The sequence below is a fragment of the Tinamus guttatus genome, unplaced genomic scaffold (assembly GCF_059628265.1).
Source record: "Tinamus guttatus ecotype Peru unplaced genomic scaffold, ASM5962826v1 Tinamus_guttatus_pri_ptg000180l, whole genome shotgun sequence".
NCBI classification, from domain to species: Eukaryota; Metazoa; Chordata; class Aves; order Tinamiformes; family Tinamidae; genus Tinamus; species Tinamus guttatus.
The window spans coordinates 2,875,012-2,893,693 of record NW_028288714.1 but is presented as its reverse complement, the minus strand read 5'-3'; the positions used below and the strand labels follow the sequence as shown (position 1 = coordinate 2,893,693).

At 43.7% G+C, this 18,682-nt stretch overlaps 1 protein-coding gene across 4 annotated transcripts in view; it reads right to left on the bottom strand.

Annotated features, from left to right (window-relative positions):
- Positions 1-16,366, bottom strand: part of FARP1 (FERM, ARH/RhoGEF and pleckstrin domain protein 1) — a 191,814-nt gene extending 175,448 nt beyond the window's left edge. For all 4 annotated transcript variants that reach the window (XM_088523313.1, XM_088523314.1, XM_088523315.1 and 1 more), the window contains exon 1: positions 16,290-16,366. The gene's annotated coding sequence lies outside the window, so the exon portion shown is untranslated. The remainder of the gene's footprint in view (positions 1-16,289) is intronic.
- Between the last annotated feature and the right edge of the window lie 2,316 nt (positions 16,367-18,682).

Here is an 18,682-nt window from a genome sequence, read left to right as displayed (position 1 = left end):
GGTGTCCCTGCTGGAGCAGGGGGGTTGGACTAGATGATCTCTAGAGGTACCTTCCAACCTCAACCATTCTGGGATTCTGTGAACAGGAAATTACAGGGAGTAGCCATTACAAGTTCTGACCTGAACTTTCCACAAAATACCCCGAGCGACACTGATTCAGCCATGAAATCCACCATCAGGTACTTTTATAGCAGGTTCAAGAGATTTAGGAAAAAGCAGACTTCGTTAGTATTGTCATATGCTTAGCCCAAATGAGAGAGATGTGAAAATCATCTCAAAAAATGAAGATCAGCTCCCTCCCCTTTTTATTTTTCCTCTCCCTGACCAGCAAACAACTCAGTACTTATCTTTTCCATGCTCCTGTGCTTTCAACACTATTTATCCCCTTTGTACTAAACATATTGTCAAGATCAGCCTTAACAACTTCCTGTGTCACAGACCCTTTGAAGTTAAAGTTAAGATATATTTGGCTGTTTTTTTTTCAGCCCGTGAAATTCCTCTCACGCTTGCATTTTCAGCAGTGTACAATCATGGTGTTTTCCAAACAAGCCCTACACAGGAATGGCAACAAGGCTGCACCAAGCGTCACTGCCTTCTGTGAAGCGCCCAGCAGGAAACCCTGCCATAACAGTTGACACTTTGTCCAGTATCAGCATATTCTTGACACGTTTTTAATTAACCACATACAGGGGGGTTATTTGGGGCAATACTGCCCCCTCCCACCACCAGTTTGTTTCTAAAAACAGCCTCTGGACTTTGCTCCTCTGAACTGTTACCTGCTACGGAGAGCGGATCTGCCAGGTGTCCGCAACCACCAAGACTGTTCTGGATTCAGGTTCACTTTACAAGTCAAACTGCTGTAGCAAGGAACCTTATTCAGCAGAGTTTACTAAACCCTTCTGGTATCTAATGGAAAGCTTATTACCATAAGATGATGTGATTTTTAATATGCTTCTTTTTGCTGCCCAGGATTCGGAGTCAAGGAGTCAGACAGGGAAGCCAATGACTGTCAATGCACTAACTGTTCAGCGCAAGCTTCCAGGTTCTTCAAGACTCATGTTAACTAAAAACAACAACAAAAACAACATCAAAAACACTTTCACTAGTGTGTCGCCTGAACAGAAGGGTATTTCCTCTCTCCTTCATCTAGCCCAAACAGAAGGTGACTGTCTTTTCAGTTATCTTTGGGAGGGTCTGTGACTACCATAAACCAAAGAGGAATAAATACTCTGGGAACCACTGCCACCAATATGATAAACCCTTCTAGACCGAAACACAGAAAGAGGAAGCACTGTAGACTTTACACTACGACAGGAGCTCAGCAGACCCCTACAACTCCTCAGATCACCAAGAGCGTTGCTGTATCCTCTGACTTCACTAAAAGCTAAAGGCAAAAAACACCTCCAGAAAATAAAACAACCCAAAATCCACCACCACTGAAGACGAGATTCAGCTCCCTACCACACCGATAAGGAAGTTTCAAGTTTAGCTTTTCCATTTGTTTGAGGATATATGAGATCGAGCTTGTTTTGAGCCTTGCTTTGCTGAACTCTCTGTAAAATTACTGGATCGTGTAGCTCTAGACTCCAGGTCAGACTTGCATAAAAAGCTTTCCTAATGTCTGCAAAGGAAAACCAGAGGTCAGAGGTAGGAAGGGATCTCTGGCTCCTTATGTTGAGGGGGTTTTGCTCTAACAGGTTTTTAAATAAACTGTCTGCTCCCTTCCTCAAGAAAGTAGAGGTTATCACAGCAAGGGGACCAGTGAAAAATAAACATGCCCACAACAGCATACAGTTTCCAGGAATTGTGCCTGGAAGGATCTGCTTGTAGGTTATTTTATTCTCCCTCAACTTGTGAAATGGCAGGAAATTCAAGTTCACATGGGTAGAGGGCAGAAATCTCATGTGAATAGGCAACAAGCCATGCACGACGCAGTCTGCGGGTAATAATGGGGTCATATTCTCTCAAGCACAGGAATATGTAAAGCGTGTCTGAAGCTCAGACTAGGTGAAATGTGGATCTGCGCAGATTAGGGCTATTAGCATATTTTTAAAGATTTTCAACAGATATTTTGGTCCAAATGGAAAAAAAAAAAAGTTATCAAATGGATTGATTTAAGTCATGATTGAAAAGCAAACATGCTAGGCAACACAAAACCTTGCTCTAAAATTGTTTTTGTTATTTTCCTCCAGAAGTTGATTTCTGCCAGCCAATACATACTCTAAAAATTCATTTCCTCACTGAATATGGTCCTTGCACTTAATTTGCTACCTCTTCTGCATAACCAGCAGGTTACACTTTATATAGACACACTTCTAAGTAATCCTACAGACTATTTGCATTTATTGCTTTTAGACTTTTTGCAGAAGAAAACAGTAGTTGATTCATTTGTTTATACTGAGATGCTGATTTTGCTTTCAGCACATAACATTTGGAAGGACCTGAACTTAAAGCACTAAGGTGTCTCCGGTAAAAGCAACTTTAAAAAACACATCAGATAAACTTTTTTCATAGGTATCACAAAACAAAATACTATTTAAAACAGTGAATTATTATGCAAAGGAAATATTAAGATTCAATTACCATAATTATTTTTTTTATTTCCGAACAGCTAGATTTATTAAAATATGGAGAAATTCTATTAGTTATCTGATCTAAAAAGCACTAAGCCAGTGAGATAGCTAATTTACATGATGCTCACAATTAAGACACCTAGAGTTTTTTGTGTGCTTCAAGCTTTAAAGCATCTAATCCTAATTTTCTCCTCTACCCTCTGCCCTGATTTTGTAGATTAAAAGGGGATGAAGGGAAAAAAATAAAATAAACAGCTTTCCTATTTTCTGAGCTCCCAAGTGGCTTTTCAATCCTGAGTTTATTCATAAAAATAAATTCTCTCTGCCTCCGGTAGCTAAACTGAAAATAAATATATTATCAAATATTAATCTCTGCATCTCAGAATATGAAAATAATTACACTTGGAAAAACATCAAGAAGTAGAACTCAATCCAGTGTAAACACAGTAAAATAGATATCTAAAAACTTTGATAGGTAGCTCCTTCCAGTTGTGCTGCATATTTAAAAGACTGTGCACAAAAACACAAAAGGTGCATCTTTTGACCTATTAACTTGAGAAGTGTTTTACTTAAATGGCACTAACAGGTAAAGAGGTAACATCGTGCCAGAAGAAGTTATTATGGTTTAAATTTAAATTTAGTTTACCAGCTTTATTCTTAACGGGAAGCTTTTGAAAGGCCTTTTTAATTAGTTTTTAAATGCACCCTAGCGCCAACCTGCTCGCTGTTCACAGCCCCTCTGTTAAACATTACAGTCCTCTCACTGAGTGAGTTTTAAGTTAATGTTTCCAAGTCATTGCTTCCATACTGAAACAATTTTACGGAAAACCCTGGTGAAATATTAGGAGACTGCTGTCAGCATTCAGGATCTTCCTTCTCATGGTTATTTAAAGAAAACACATCCAAAGAAGTTCTGGTTTTTTGTTCTTTAGTTTTTTTTCCCCCGATTTCTTATAGCTGGAACCAGGCCTGGTGTGCTTCAACCAGGCCTGGTTCCAGCTATATCTCGACAGGTTCCCGGGGCTCCCAGGGCGCAGGGCACAGAGGCAGCCTGGGCCGCGGTGACGGTGTCCCTGCACCGCCTCAGCACGCCCCGTTTGCAGGATAGGCCCACAAACCAACGCTTCCCTTCACCAACAGGGGAGTCCTGAGCCACGAGGGAAAGAAAATAGCCCAGAACAACACTGGGACGCTCTGGGAAGAGGGATGTTTCCCCTCGCTGTGAAAATAAATGGTAAGGGTTTCCAGGTCTCTGCCCCTGATCCTGTTTGAAAGCTGCAGGGGTGGAAGCACCACTCCATTCCTCTCTGTGTTCTGAGTGCGAGGTCATCCGCAGCTAAAGAACGTTCCGGTTCAATGTCCAAACGAGGCCTCGGTCAGACAGATAATTTATCCGGGAATAAGACACCAAGAGGATGGGTTGGAAGAGAGCTTGTTTACCTAAAGAGGGGCATGGACGCATTTCTTCCCTCCTGCCCCTTCAAGAAATACAGCAAGGAATATTTCTGCCTGAAGAAAGTGACACTTCTGTAGAAATCAAGAGGAAGGTTTTACAGGGACAATTTATGATAATTTTTCCAAGTACTTAAAAAATGACATCAAAATGGAGCCACAATGATGGCAGCAACTGCAAGTTTTAACTGACCAACTACAACCACACTCAGGAGAAGTGTAAGCAAGCCCTGCAAAATGAGCAAGCGGGCCAGTGTTACACAGACGTTCACAAGTAGAATGAGCTGCTCACACACATTCTATCTATACTGAAATGAATCCCAAATATAAACCTGTCTACTCATGCCCTCGCCTGGCAGTCCTTGTCTCCCCTCTGCCTGAGTGAGATCTCCCTGGGTGCCGCACAGAGCCAAGGCAGCAAGGTCAGCGGCAGCATCCCAGGGACTGAGCAGACCCCAGGCTCCTGCTATCAGCTGTGCTGAAGGTCAAGTGTTATACAGGTATGACTGTTCATTTTAAAAACCCCTGCCCACCTCTAAAAGAAAGAAAAAAAAAAAAAAAAAAAAAACTTTAAGCATAAAAGACCAGCAGAACAGCCAAGGACAATATTGCTTTAAGGAAAACCAAACAGCGTGTTACCGCAACCCTCAGCGTGCAAAGCGACTCCAGCTTTCTGCGTGTGCTGCAAAAACAAGTTATTATTTAGGCTGCTCTCTTGAAAGGTTCGTTCAGTGAGCAGCCTTCAAAGTTACAATGTTACATTGAAAGAAAAAAAAGAAAAAAAATACAGCGGCTGTCTGGGTCAGTAAGGAACACGTAGTGCCAAGGGGCAGAGAGCCCCATTAAAGAGATGTAAGGCATGGAGGCACCTCGCTGAATTCATGTAGTTTGCTTGGAGGCTTTTGAGGGATCAGAAGTACATAAATGAGGCCCTTATTACTGGCCATTCTACAAAAACAAAGTGAAAGCTTTAAGGCTTTCACAGCTTAACAAACTTTTACTGTGCACCATCAGGCTTTTCCCCTTTTTTGTCTCTAGCATAACCAAAAAAACACAAAATACACTTCTCTTACCCTTCAGCTCTAATGTAAAGACATGTTAGTCAAAATAGGTCATTATGGATTTTATTGACACAGCTAAAGTGACTAAAGAACATGGTAACAAAAACAAAACCTGAGGTTATTAATCAGGAACTAGCTTAACTTAGTGTAAAAAGTAATGAGTACAATAAGCAATTACGGTTCAAGAAAACAAACGCGCAGAATACTTGATAAAACACAGATTATTGTAGGTAGAAAAGAAATATCAAAATTCAGAAGCAAAGCAGACCAGTGAGTGGAGCTAACGGATCAGTAACTGGACTAGACAAGATCTTCCTGAAAAGACAATTAAAAGGAAGACAAAGTGTAGGGCAGTGAGTCCTCCTCCCCTGCTCAACAGCCGTGCCGGGGCTCGGTGACCAGAGCACCGGAGAGGCTTCCAGGGGAGCCCATGGCAGCAGAGCAGCGCGGGAGCCGGGCTTCGAGATTTAGCAAGAATCAGGATGGTTTTGCACAGCCGTAATGGCTGTGAGTTAAGATCCTGAATGACGAAGTAGCCCTATTTTTTTTTTTTAAATGGCAGCAGTGGTATTTGTGACATCCGAAAGCAGTCTGAACAAAAACACCAGTCCTTATAGGGTGTACCCTGGAACCATGCTATGGATACACAAAAGAAAATTAGGGAGAATTGCCAAGGCTCCTATAAACACAGGCGCAGGCCTGCAGTTACCTAAACCTTGCTCTTCAGTCCCTCACTGAGTATCTGGCTGGGCAGGCAATGGGAGCAAGAGATGGGAACTTCATTCTGCAAATCACTGAAGACGGATTTGGACAGGTAATACTGTCACAATATAATTCTTGCCCATTAAAAAGCCACATTTATTCTTCAAAGTATCTGTTAAGAGATAGAAAATGCATTGACTTGTAAATCCATGGAAAAAAGACATGGCTTTCTCTTAAGGGAAAAATAACTGATATGGAAATAAAAAGTCTGAAACATCAACAGCTAGATTCTCTTGATAATCTGATAACTATTTCATGGTAAGGCAATGCACATATTTACCAAAGAATTTCCCCCCTCTAACTCCTATGATAGAGAACCCAAAAGCATACACAGTACTTAAAATTTAAATTTAAAATGGCATTTAAATTTTCTATACCGTCACTTTACAATGATTATAAAAAAATTCTTTAGCCAACTGTATTCTGCCATAAGGGATAAGGGAAAAAGCTTCCAACAAGTCTTATCAGGATTACTATCCAGTTGCTGTTTTCAATCTTTCTAAATCATGCACAATCACGCACAAGATCTGTTGCAATGTTTGAAGGCATCATGCAAAAATGAATTTAGTTTTATTGGGCCATCAAAACCACAGAAAAGGCTCCAAAGCCACTGTCAAGAAATCTGTAGGAACCAACAGAAAATGAAACTTAAAAAACTACAAAATTCAAAACTGACAAACTTACAGTTTCAATAAAGGTATATATGAACAAATTAGTTTCAGGTCTTCATACTACCTATATTATTTTTCCGTAAACTTACTGAATCTTTGCAAAGCATAGATAAAATAGAATCAGATTAACCTTAGCAGTAGGGTGAGAAAAGAGAAACACAGATACCATGGATAAATACTACAGAAGACTGTTGCAGATAGGGAGTGTATTAATAAATTAATAAATAAAAAGTTTGAGAAATGGAAAGCCTACATAGAAATCAAGAAGGAAAAACAAGTAAAAGTAGTACAAATAAGGAGTATCAGATTTGAAGAATACCAATTCACAATACCTGAAAACCTCAAATACAGCATCACATATTAATTAAAGAAATGATTCCGATTGCCAGCTGTGTTCTTTAGAATTCTTTGTCCTTTATTTTATGAAACAAAGTCTTCATTAATATCTAGTGATTAAATACGCTTCCTCAGTCTTGGCTTATAAATGGCTATAGCATTGGTGGATGCATTCTTCACTTGCAAACTGTCATTAAAGCTAGGAGAGAGCAACGAGAGGAGCAACGAGAGGAGCTAGGAGAGAGCAAGCTAGGAGGAGTCCTGGCCAGGACTGCTAGCCATGGACTTCCACAGCTTCTATCCTGTCCGTACCAAAAGACAACGGACACGTTAATAACACAACTCTTCCACCCCATTAACATTCAAATGGCACATTTCACATATCTAAAAATATCAATCTAAAAGCAGCACTCCCTTCTCATGATGTTTTGACTATACTGAAAGCTCTCAGTTTAGAGGGAACCCTTGTACATACGCCTACTTAAAGAAGAAACTCCTCACCTAATCCAGTATTTTTTTTTCTCCTTTCCCAAACATGGAAAACATGTATCTACATGAAGCAGAGTCCTTAAAACAAGGACCCCAATCACTGCTATTCCCCTTTTGCAGCTCCCAGCAGGGTAAGGAATTGGATGAAATCTCTTCAATAGGAGAAGACTAAATAAACACTATAAATTAGACAAAACCATGCTATAAATTAAACAAAACCATGCTGATGATCGCTTTGCAATCACTTCCAAATGATTTGAGTCTTCATTGTCCCCTTCACAGAGGAAGAAAACATAAGTAAATAAGGTGGGCCTTGCTGGAGCAATACTGAAGTGAAACTTTCCTTAAACACATTCAAAAACTAACTAAAGGAGCTTTTCTTCCTGACATAATTCCAATTAATTTTAGTTCGGATGTCTAACAAAAAAAAAAAAGAGTTATTCCAGGATTTGCCCTAAACAAGCAACCTAGTGTGTAGAAGCAATTTGATCATTAAGCAACACAGGCACATACAAATCATAAATTGCTACAAAGTATTTTCTTTCACAAAAGGCAGACACTTCCAAAGGACTTAAGGGAATGTTATCCTAACTGATGAATTATAATCCAACTCTCAGGCATTTCAGCCCTTTCCAAGTTGAGCCAAATGGCCCTTTGACTGCAAAAGGAAACACATGCAGACCCGTGTACTAAGGTTGCCTACTGCAATTCAAATAGTCTACAGGAAAATCAAAGCAGATGGCCTTAACCCGCTCCTGGGAATTCTTCCCTAGGAAAATCCTGGAGTTACTTGTAGATTTTCAAATAATCTCTCAGGTCTTATTATATATCATCCTGTTGGTTTTACAATTAATTTTCAGGCATTAATTTTGTCACACTCAATTCACTAGCATTGGCCAGAACTATAATTCTGATTAGCTCTCTCTTCCTCATCTCCAAATCAAATTTTCTGCACCAAGCTGAAATTGTACTCAAACCACATTTTCTAAAATTCACTGTATCCCAAGATTAGCCTAGAGCCATTGAAGTCAGAAAGCTTAAAGTTTCTAGAAACATTTAATATTTTCCTGTAAACAGTTTTCAGATTTATCATTTACCTTTGACAGCATACATCCAAGCTTCAGCACCAAACCCAGGGTGTTTTTAAGTGAAAAGTACCTGGCTTGGTTTGGGGGTGAACCTTTTCATTTGGCAGAGAAGTAGGTCATACACTTTAAAGATCTCTTCTATTGAATTATGATGATGCTAAAATGAAAAATCTTCAAGGCTTCTTGAAGGACAGATATCATCTAATCCTGCAACTACAAGTATCCTCAATAGGACACTCAGTTTTGCAAAGAATCCAAATCCAAATGTCAAGGGGTATGCGTAGCTCTCCCTGATATGTTTTTAATGTGACAGTGGGAGAGAAAAGTGGGTAGTTCTGTTGCTTATATCCCACCCATTGTGGCACATACTCAAACAGTTCACCATCTCTACAGTTAACTACTTTAGCTTTAATTGAATTATTCTTTGTCCACATACTATTATCTGCTTATTATAGATCCTGTGTTATTATATTAAATCATAGACATAAAATCCTAAAACAGAAAAAAAGGTATTTTCAAACATTATTCATGCTTGGAAGAAAAATTTTGTAGTTTTCTTTACTGTCTAATGAAATCTTACTAGCAGACAGCTGGGGAGCCAAAACAGCAAGAACAGGATTAAAAGCAGCACTGTGTTCACTGCTAATTCTTTCAGATATCTAACTGAACTGTTTTAGATAATATTGATATATATTAAAAAAAAAAAAAGAAAAAAGAAAAGCGTCCACAGCTTGCTTCTAAAAGGGAAAAAAAAAAAAAAGTTTCTAGGCTCCTATCCCATCGCATGTATGAACACACACACTCCTCCACCATAAAACAGAGATCTACTTTTTCAGCCTAGCACTTGCAGTGTGCCATCATTAATTCCTAGCTCTCTTCCATCATGTACCTTTCTCTTCATTGAGAGAGGCAGGCATGGCTTCCCCATGCTTGGTTTTCTCAAACACAGAGCCACCATCAAGCGTCATTTGCTTCTGCATTGCTTCGGATAACCTTTGAAGCTCCAGACTGCTCCAGACTGCTCCAATAATTTATATGGTGCCTTAGTATGCAGTTATATGGAATCAAAGAATTTGTATTTGAGGCTGGACAGGAGTCCTGGAGATCCTCTACTCCAATGTACCTGCCCAGAGCAGATCAGCTACAGCAGGATGTCCACTCGAGTAGCCACTGCCCACAAAGTAAGAGAGAATAACTTCAAGATATTGTCCGATGGACAATTTCAGATCCTGAACTAAGAAAATGGCATCGATTTGCACCTGAAAGATTGAACAACAGGAGTTAAATTTGACACAGACATGCATCTCTTGCACCATCAGTTTTGTATTTCATTCTTGGATAAAACAGCCCTCCAAAACTGTGCAAAGCCCTTCACCATAGGCTTGGGAATTTGCTATGGCGTGGCTGAGGCTTCACATAAAGATTTGGCTTTCCGGAAAAGGCTTCATTATTGCTAGGTTTGGTTCCTCCCCACTAAGAGCTACTGCACAAACATGCTCACGTTTGGAGAACAACAGTTTTGCTTCAGTAACAACTATTTTCCTTCAGTGTGACACTGCTCACCTCCGCCTCTCCTCTGCAAAAAGCCAGCTGCTCCACAGCTCGCTCTACCACAAACCTGCCCTGTGAAATTACCATCGGCAACTTCTCCTCTCCTACAAGCACACTCTGAAATTCTGTTCTTCAAAGTTTGCTCTGACTTGATCATTTTAGACAAACTGACCAAATACCTTGGAACTGTTCAGTTTGTGACTTGCTTTCAAATTCAGGTATTATTGATAAACGCCAAATAGCGGACAGCGCTCACTTACAGTACCTTAAAACCTCTTTTTATATTCAAATGGCAGAGTCCTCGTCTGTTCTCCCCACTGCTGTACTATCACACCACCTGTTTGCCTTTTCTGTTGAGGCACTGTTAGAATATTTTCTGCTCTCTCCAGGTTCCCTTTTTAGTGACTGTATTCTATAGGCCTCCTGTCTCTTCTGCTTGTTTTATGGGGCTTTTTTCACAGTTTCCAGCATTTTTCATAGTATTGAAAATTATGCTCAATATTTCAAGAGACATATGGGAAAAAGTGGCTTTTTGTACCAAAACATTCAACAGTTTTTACTCCATTTACAGTTTTTACTCAGTACTCCAGTTAATGTAGCTAAGCTATAAAAAAAAAAAAGAGACTAATGAATAACATAGGTTAACTGTAAGATTGTGCTGCTGTAATCTTCTAAATGCATGTACCAGTATCTCTGGCTGAAAGCAACAACAACAACAACAAAAAGAATATTTAATATATTTAAAGGTAAACATTAATGGTTTCGAGCCTTTTAGATATAACACCAAACAGAGATTTTCAGGAGGAATTTCAGTGGAGATAAGATATCAGCCGAGGTCTTCAAGTAAAGAGACTGCAAATTGCTTGTGAGGAGCCTTTTCTGGAATAGGTTCTCAAATTTTAACATCTATAATGCACTGAGATTACTTGGTGTATCAGGGTATGCACATTCTTAAATCTCTACAAAGTACAGCAACTGATTTTTCTCCTTTTTCTTCCCACTTTCTCCGTTTAGTATTTTTTCATACTGTTAAGGGCCTGAATACTAATCACTCCCTGGAAAACTCTCATTCTGAGAAGACCTGCACCAACTTCTGCAGATTCTTACTTTGACAAGATCTTTACCCTCTAAACTATTTCCAGCCTTGATGTTCAAGCAAACAACCTCATCCAGGACAAACTAAACAGATCACACTTTCCTTTAATCCAGAAAGGACATCACTATTATCCAGAAGAGCTGGCCAGATCTTTCTCAGTTGTAATCATTGTTATTGCAATTGTAAGACTGAAAAGAATTAACTAAAAAACAAATTTAATTCCTTTTACTTGATAGTAAGCCGCAGCAAACTACAGGATAATTTGGAGCAGGCTGGAAGAGAAAGGAAGGAAGGGAATGGAAGGGCAGAAAAAGCCCTTTCTCCCCGCAAAGATGCCCCTCTCCTCCGAATCGTAGGAAGGGCAGGATGGCCAGGGAATTGCTCTAGGTTTATCACATACCTGCTGTGTTCCCAGGGCCTCTCAATGATGGGAAGGCCCGTTCCACCAGACAGGCGATAGCGCCACGTCCTCTCTTCTCCTCCTAGGGCTGTTTATTTTCAGCAGTTGTTTTAACTTACTAACGTAAGGGAGAACTTCTCTGTATTCAGGCGCAAGAGTTTGCTCAGCCCTCCCGCCCCTTTATGCGCCAGCCTGTGATTTCAGCCCAGCTCCTGAGGGAGAAAGGAAACCTCCCAGGGACATACCTGCCATTTCAAACACGTCAGCCCTGCCCTCCCCCCAGCTTTTAGGCCCACATCAGCGCCACGCCAGCCAGGCAAACAGGAAGCCTAATTATTCTCACATGTGCAAGTGAAGCGGTAGGGCCTTTCATGGGAAAGCTGATAAGGAGAGATGTAAAAGAGTAACGAGCTCCCTGCCTGTGCTAGCGGAGGCCCCAGCCGAACACCTTTGGTACTGGAGGAGACTGAACCCTGGGGACACCCAAAAGTAACATTCAGAGGGGAGCAGAAGGAACTCACACACTGTATCTGTGGTTCAACTGCTTCATCCAGGCACACACACACAAAAAATTACTTGAGAGAGGAGAATCAGCTGCAGCAAATTGCGTGATGCAGCGCAGGGAGCGCCAATTAAACGTACACAGGTTAGCGAGCAGGCAGAGCCCCTCAGTGCTCTCCAGTCACCAGCCTGGCGCTGCGCCTGCCACTTGAACCAACTGACAAGTCTCTTCTTGCCTTGTGCCCGCAGCACAGGTGACCCAAGGGAAGGGCCTTTGATTAAGGGGATGCAGCCTCCAGCACTGTTAGTGCCCGGGAGCAGGGAAGCAGTGCTGCGGTCACCAACACGCATGAGGGCCAGCACTGACCAGCAGGAGCGGCAGCCCCACAGGGAGGGAGGGGGAAGCCAACCACCAACTCCCACATACGGCTCACAAACTGGAAACCCAATCAGTAATTCATCTTGTCATCAGCCTCTTTCCTAGCAGACATTCCAGGTACTCTAACAGCCCAAAGGAAGATTTTCAGCGGCAAGCAGCAGAGCACCACAAAGGCAAGACAGCGTCCACATGAGAACCAGCAACACTGCCTCGGAGACGGCATCTCCCACCTTTCAGTGGGCTTAGGTACTGTTCAAACTCCATGAATTTCACACACAGGACTTCATTTTATTTGGATATCAACTAACAGGCACCATTCTTCTTCCCTTTAAGCCCTTTTGGTATCTAGAAGTTGGAACAATTTCCCCCATTTCTGATTCCAGATGTAAAAAAAAAAAAAAGTTTTATATCCTGTGCCTGAATTCCCCAAACAAGCACATCGTGTTTTCATTTTACAGAACATTTAATCAACTTTATTTCATCACAGACAATGCTAAGGATCCCCTATGATCGCAAGCAAGATAGCAGTGACATCTGATACAGACCAAATCAATTGCCTAATTCATCCACTTTCCTGCGGGCCAAATCTACTGACATTTTACTTAAATTCAAAACTGACTGAGCCTGGTGACCTTTTATACCTCTGTAATTAGTCGTCTGTGCCTTTACAACCATGAAAGCAAGCTGCCCGTTCACTTCCACTAATTCAGCAGCCCGTCCATAAACTCTAAACTTCAGTCTACTCAGCACCTACCAACCAGAAATGTACACGTGCACATGAGCCCTCCCAACCGTAACCTTTCAAGCCTGGAAAATTAAGCCTAGAAAGGCCATTTTAATATAAACATGCCCAGTTCTAAAAGAAGAAACAGAGCAAGCAAGACAAGTGGGTAGACATAAGCTCAATAAACAGCATTTTTATCATGCTTTTCTAAAAGTAAGAATGTTTTTGCTGTGGCATAGTCAAGCACCATAAAAAGACATGAATCAAAAAAAAATCAAACCAGAAAACAAAACAATACTAATCTTAATCTCTGTCAGTAACATCACAGCACAGCATAAAAGGTAGGATGCAGATATACCGCTTCTGCACTAGAACGTAACCAAGAAGTTTAGCAATACTTGGATTTACTGCAGAAAATATTAACTCAAACTCTATGTATTTAATCATGTTTTGGAAACCAACCCTACAATTGCAAAAATACTTCCTATTATTAATTCGAGTTTTAAAAGATGAGTCAGTTCCATTGCAGCTAAGTTCTGGATCACACAAGAGTCAGCAAGATAGAGATCTGAATTTCTCCCAGAGAAGCAAGGGGGAGGATTAGGTCAGAGCACCGAGCTACACTTCAAATTCCAGTCTTAATAACCAGCAGCAACGCTGTCAGTTACGGCAGGCCAGGACAGACGATCATTACTGAGCAGCGAACACGCAATCCTCGGTCCGGCTTGCTGAGCTCCTTCCCTCCTGGAAAATCTGAAGACATGAAAATAGCTGGCAGCTTGCGCACAAGTCTTCAGCCCAGCGTCAGCCCCAAGCTCCTCAGTCCGCCTGCCAACTTCTTACTGAATACATCAGGAAAACAGTAAGTCCCGTGGACCATCTACCCCAGCCCTGTGCGCTGATGGGTCCCAGTTTCAGACTTACTGCAGCAGTCAATCCCTTTCAGAAATCCACATTTTTGGGAGGGTGGCTAATCACTCTTTCAACATCTGAACTATCTATGCCCAAGAGAAAAATCACTGACTTAATACAAAGATATTTTGAGTGAGAGGATTGAGTTGTTTTGCACAGCTCTGTTACGGAACATGCAAAATCTAAAAGGTTGCCAGGATTAATAGCCTCATGTTTATCAGTGTCAAGGCTTTTTGGTCTTTTTAAAGTTCATACATGGCGAAAATTAGCTTTTTGTTTAAGTGAAAGTTCTTTTTTCTTTTTCTCCCAAAACCAAATTCATCTGAAATCAACAGGAAAGTTTACTGAACAGTTCTACAAATCTTTATTTCTACAGAAACCCCAAAGCTAGCATGAAAATTCAGAGAGCAAACTCCATCTCCTAAAGTTACATATTTTCTTTTCCTTTTTTAAATAATCACTTTTAAAAGGCGTTTCCCCTTTGGCCATTTATCATCCACAATTTTCTTTCACAAAGCTTGGTTACAAGTAGCTTGTTTTAAGATATTGATTAAACCATGAGTAATGAGCTGTAATGAGTAGAAAGGAAGAGATTTCCAAACTGAAATCCAGGCATTAAAGACATTCAGCCTCTTACCAAGACCAGCAATACCAACTCTTTCTTTAAACTCAAGTCGGAGAGGGGGCAAGGAACGATACATTTGCGCAGGTAGCAATGTCTAAATGCTAAAAAATAGCAGTCATAATTCAACGTGTTATGCATATTCCCTAGTCTTTGCTATTTATGAAGGAAAGAAAGAAACGTATCCGATCTTAGAGAGCAACCATGATGAAAGCTAAGTTTTGAATTAAAAAGCAAAGTCCCAGAGTAATCAGTTTGCTGGGGGCAGAGCACTTCTGATATAGCAGGCCAGGGTACAGTGGGAAGATGAACGTAAAATGGGAAGAGCAGCTTTCCCCTGGCCACAGCTCAGTCCTCAATTGGGGATGTTTTAAGGGAAGGGACCAACTACAAGCCCCGGCATGCAGCGCAGCGGGCACAGTTCACTTTGTGTCAATCAGTTATGGGCTTCAGGCTGCTGGCAGGTCGGACACGTGAGGCGTAGCTAAGAGGATTTTGTACTTTCTTGGTATGCAGGACCACTTCTGCAAGACTCCAACCCACAAATCAGCGAGACACCAGAATCCCGACACAGGCCTGCCCTAAGTGCTCCAAAGAGATACGGAGATTCAGAGGAATGTTTGGTGCTGTTCTCAGCTGCATTTCTCAAGAATTTTATTTCTGTTGGCTCGGTGCCAGTATCAACTGCTTACTGTAAATATATATTGGAAGCAATACAAGGAGCAAGAGTCAAAGTATCTAGGAGACACAAATAACAAAACAGCTGAGTGATACTGTTCCTGTAGAGCAATCATCTTTGCGCTCTCCAGGGACAGAATCTCTTTGAAGGAAACCCTGTCCAACGTCCTGTGACTAAAAAAAAAGATATTTCCACGCATTTCATTTATTTGGTGCCAGCAATCAAGCAAATCCAGCAACTTAAACAAAATAATAAAAAAAAAAGTTTGCATGTAGTAAAAATAAAAAAAGCACAGAAGCACAAAAGATAAGGCCTACTACACGCCAACTCCGCCTCTGGGAACAGAAAGTTGCTTAATCAAAAGCTTTCCCCTCCCGATAACGCCTTACGGCCGCGGTCACGGCGATGAGCCGGCAGGCGCCCCGTTTCGCGAGCGGGCACCCTTACTTGGTGCTTGTTCCTTATTTCCCAGCTCGGGCACAGCGGAGGCGTCGAGGGCACGAGGCCCCGGGCCGCGCCGGCCGAGGCGCGAAGGCGGCAAGGGCGCGGGTGGCCGTTGAAGCCGTTGCGGCCGTTACGAACGCGCCGCCCCGGCGGCCCGCGGCACTCGTGGAGGCAGGGGCCGCCTCCCTCCCTCCTTCCTCGCCTCGCGCCCCCTCGGCCAGCCCGGGCTCGGCTCCGCGCGGAGGCAGCGCGGGGAGGCGCGGCGGGCGCCCAGCGCCCCGGCTCGGTGCCGAACAAAAGGCACCAAGTTGTGCGGCGGCCGCCGCCCGCTGTCCGGAGCGCGCTGTCCCCGCGGCCAGGGCGGCCAGGAGGGCGCCGCTCGGCTCCGCGCCGATTACGGCGCTAAGGGGATTACGCGGGGCTGGTGCCCGGCGCGCGGCGCAGCGCGGCTGTCAGCGCGGGCGGAGGGGGCGGCGGTGGCCGCTGCTGCCGCTGCTGCCGCTGCCCCGCGCCCGCGCCGCCCGGCCCGGCCCCTTTGTTCGCCCTTACCGTGCGCGGGGCTGGCGCTGCGCGGGCTCCCGCGGGCGCTCCTGGCTGCGGCTGCTGCGCGGGCACTCGGGCTCGGCCGCCGGGGCTCCGAGCCATTAAAAGCTCCGCGGGGAGGAGGACGAGGAGAGGGCGGCGGCAGAGCGGGGAGGACAGCGAGGAGCTCGCAGGAGCAGGGGCGCCATGGCCGGCGCTGCACGGGGGGAAGAGTGAGGAGGAGGAGGAAGGCGGCGCGGAGCGGAGGCTGCAGCCGCCCGCGCACCGGGCGAGCGGGAACTGGCGGCCGCTCCGCAGGGCTGCGCCTCCCCTAACCCTGCCCCCTCCGGAGGGGGAGCCGCGGGCGGCGGGAGGCGGCCGCGAGCCCCCCCCAGCGGCGGCCGTTGGCCCGCGCGGGGCCCTGGGCGCCGCGGGCGCGACCGGCGGGGCCGGGGCGGCCCCCGGGCCCGGAGCGCAGCCCGAAACCTGCGCAAACCCTGGCAGCCTCCACAGCCCTCCCGAGGAAGTCCCAGGCTGGGAGATGGGAGCACCGGGTCAAAGCGGGGGCCGGGAGGACGCCCTTTCCACAGGCGCTGCCCGTTTCCTCAGCAAAGGCCGGCGGCCTCAGCGCAAAAGCTCCTGGACACGCATGGGAGCCGCGTAGCTGATCGCTTTGGCGTTCAGGTGTGTGTCTCCGTAGGCCTTTTTCTAAGCTCTACCTCACGCAGCTGTGGAAGATGCATGGGCAGTGCACGTGTTTGAGCTATACGGAGGAACAACTTCATGTGTTTAAAGTTTTCCCAGCAGGGAACATGTTTGGAGAGCAACTGGGACCCACACGTCCTTCCCAAGCACCTAGTATTTATAGACTGTTTGAGGAGCCCAGCATCTATCACTGCTTTTTCATCCCTGGAGGGAAGAGAAAAGGCATATGAACGCTATAAATATTTTCTCCCCTAGGCCTTGCCCTTGCTTAATCCCAAGAGACAAATTCCTCTGCCGTTGATGGTAATGCCTCTATGCACAAACACCTCACTACAGGTCCCTCCATGCAAGTGCCAGCCAGCTCTGTGAGATCGAGTGGGGAACTTCATTCTTTGGCCAAAAAGTGCACAGATTGCTGCCCGAGAGGCTGGGAATCATCCTGAGCTGTCAGGGTTTGATAAGACATAACCGCTGCCATTTCCCCCAGGCTTTTTCCCTACCAAATTCACAACCTATCTATAAAAATGAAAGTTTAACGTTCATGTTCCAACAATATGGACTGGATATATAATTAAAAAACCCTAAGGTAAAAAAAAATCTACCTGTTTCCAGACACTTCTGTCAAGAGCTTTAGCTGCTAATTAAGGTGCAGTCAGGGTAAGAACAGCATGGCAAGGGTCAACAGTAGCACTTGGAATTTCCTGGCCATTTTATGTGCACTTCCACATTGCTAATGCTTCATTCACACCTAACAAAGAGTTGTTGTGATCCGCATCAGGCGAGTGAGATCATCTTCAGTGCCTTCCAAGTTGGAGTGACCTTGAAACTTTTTTCAATACTATCAAGAGTAACGGACTGCCCTGCAGCTACTGCACATTTATTACTGTGCTGCAGAAATGCACAGTGAAGTATTGTCCAGAGTGGGCTCCTCACTGGAACAACAAAGATGGCAACATGTTGTTCTTTTCTCCAGGAACCATATGTTTTTATGTGCTGGTGTGTGCCTTATTTATTTGACCCAGGTTTGTGATAGTTATGGATCTTTTGAAAATGTCAAGCACAACAAGGAACTGACATCTAAACAGACTTTGCGGTCTGTCCTGCATGGCATTTATCCAATCAGTCATAAAATCAACTTTCCTCCATCCATTCCCATTAGCTCCCCTTAACCTCCCGTACAAAGCAGCAGTTTTTCTCTGAAAAGGATTTCTCTCTTGGAAGTTATACATGACATCAACTTGCACCCTTCTGATGCGAACGCTAAGAAGAGCGTTCACTGTTGCTGGTAGACTCCTGTAATACAGAGGGTCACAATTTTCACTGTTGAATGACATGTGGAGTTTGCTGGGAGATCAAATAAACATCAGAATCTGAGAGAGACAATATTTGTTTTTGAAAAGTGTCTGAAATTTGAAAAATGGCTCTACTTTGTGCGTGTTTCCGACAGAAGGAAAGATAAGCTTTGTCTACACCCACTGAGTTTCAGCAAAAGCAGGACCATCGTTGTTCCCTTCTGCCTTTCCTGAGAAGGGACAACCCCAGGGAAGGAAAAGAAAGGAGAAAAATATGTTAAAATGTTCTGCTCTCTTAAGAGATTGCCTCTCTGTGCCTTCTGTCTCTTCCCTGTTAGGAAAGAAACAGCATCAGCTGGTGTGGATGCAAATACCGATCTTTGGAAAACCGTCCCTTTATAGAATATACTTTTATTCTGTGAT